The sequence below is a fragment of the Pongo abelii genome, chromosome X (genome assembly GCF_028885655.2).
Source record: "Pongo abelii isolate AG06213 chromosome X, NHGRI_mPonAbe1-v2.0_pri, whole genome shotgun sequence".
Lineage (NCBI taxonomy): Eukaryota > Metazoa > Chordata > Mammalia > Primates > Hominidae > Pongo > Pongo abelii.
This window is the reverse complement of record NC_072008.2, coordinates 40545655-40547710: the sequence shown is the minus strand read 5'-3', so window position 1 is coordinate 40547710 and position 2056 is coordinate 40545655. Positions and strand designations below refer to the sequence as shown.

The 2056-nt window shown below is 44.3% G+C and overlaps 1 non-coding gene across 1 annotated transcript; it reads right to left on the bottom strand.

The window, feature by feature from the left end:
• Positions 1–232: 232 nt before the first annotated feature.
• On the bottom strand, positions 233–336 carry LOC112131192 (small nucleolar RNA U13). Its single transcript, XR_002913326.1, has one exon. It is a non-coding gene; the product is annotated as a small nucleolar RNA U13 (small nucleolar RNA).
• Between the last annotated feature and the right edge of the window lie 1720 nt (positions 337–2056).

Below are 2056 nucleotides of genomic sequence, written 5' to 3'. Positions count from 1 at the left end.
ACTAGTATTAGTATGCAGTGCAGAAGTTGGTGTCCCCAAATAGCTGTTTACTTTTCCTCTGCAGCCCCTAAAGTGCTTAGTCATTTCTTTTGTACTCTAGGACTCCCTCTGCTATTAGCCCTCACTATTTCCTTGGGATCTGCCTAATCCAAAATATATTTCTCTGGGCCATACCTGACTCTACCTTCTCAGCTTCCAGCATTTCAATCTCCACTCACCATTTTTTTTTTCACATCAGATGGATAATGTGCTGACATCATAACAAGGTTTGAGGGAGGTACATCTCACACAATAGCATGAAAACATAATCAACATACTTATGAACCATAAAAGGATCTACACCACTCGCTGCTACCCAGAAATTTACAATGTCTTGTAGAACTGGGCTGCAATGGCTCATTTCACCAATAGGTGGTAATGTAACATTTGACTTGGGCCTGTGTATTAGGGAGAGTGGGGTGGGATGAGGTTGAGGAGAAAGGAGGGTAGCAGGAGAAGTATCTAACGTACTCCTGTGTCCCAGCTGGACATTTTCAAGTTTGAAGTTATAATTGTTCTAAAATATCCTTTTTGTTGGATTTTAGAGTTTGACAATACTGGCTTCCTTGCAAACAAAGGACGTCAATGACAGCTGTACTGAATGTACTAGAAAGAGTCTTGATAATGTAAGATTTCATCCAATATTTCAAATCGTTTTGGAGTTAGTCAACAAACCGTAAAGGATAACCCTGCCAAGGGCACTCTATCAGGCCCTCAAAGTGGGTCATGATAAGGAATAAATGAAATCCCTACTTTCAAGCTGCCAACATGGTAACTTTCAAGGAACCTACAAGACTGATCATGTACAATCAACTTAAATATGCCAACTGCAGGGCTAAGGTGTGGGGCAGTTGATGACCATAATTGCCCTAGCAGCGGAGAGAAGGCGAGGGAATAATGAGGAGGGGGGCAGAGTCAGAAAGCCAAGGGGAAACTGGTTGTTGATGCCCATGAGATACAGTGGGCAAAATGTCAGAGGAAAATGGTGGGGGTTGGCAGGGGAGGGAAACAAAGAGTGCAAAGAGTGTTGTAGGAAAAGACAGGCTTGGCTTGAATGGAGAGTGCAGACCCTGATTTTGAATTATAAGATGTTAGTACCGACAGGAATCCCAGAGATCATCCAGCCCAAAACTAGGGCCACCATCAGTGAGAGGTGCACCCGCAACAGAATGCACTGCCCTGACTTCCACATTAGGGTTCTCTCCAAGTGTTCAGCCAGGATGATGTAACACAGGCAAAGAAAACAGTTATTAGTCAAAATTTCCAAAAAGCAATAACCTCTTTTCATTTTTCATTGAATCCAATTAAGTTTGCCAATTCCCTGAGTGACCTCGGGGAGGTTGCTCCTCCTCTCTGAGCCTCATTTCCTTATCTTATCAAGGGCTTATTGTATGCCTTGCAGGTTCTTGGTGCTTTACATGTGTTAACTCATTTAGTCCCCCACTAGAGTCCTATGATGCGACGACAATTATTGCCATCCCCACCTTACAGATGAGGAAACTGAGGCAGAGGTTAGTAACTTGTCCAAGGTCATACTGCTAGTAAGCGGTGGAGTCAGTTTCAAACTGGGGCTATGTGGCTTCAAGTCTGTGCTCCCAACCACTAGGTAATCCTGCTTCTCAGCTGGCAAGGTTGGACTAGATGCCCCCCAAGGTCCCTTCTGTCCCACTTCTGGCACAGAAGTGTTAAGGGTCTACCCATTTACTTCCTCTGGAATTAGTCAGGGAGAACCCAGAGTTAAATTCTCTTATGTAGGTACAACAAGAATGACAGAATGTACCCAGTGCCAAAGACACAGGCCAGCCACAGTCCTCTCATCTACTGAAATGTCGAGGTCAATTTCTTCAAGTCCCTAAGAAAATCCTTGCTAAATAGCGGTGTATACTTCTGCTTTCTGGCACACTTTGCAACTCCAGACATCATGGAAGCAGCCAACAGGCACCATCAGAATCCTGAAAAGAGAGAAAAATATGTGGGGGGTGGGGGTGGCGATGATAGAACTTGCCGTTTTTAATCC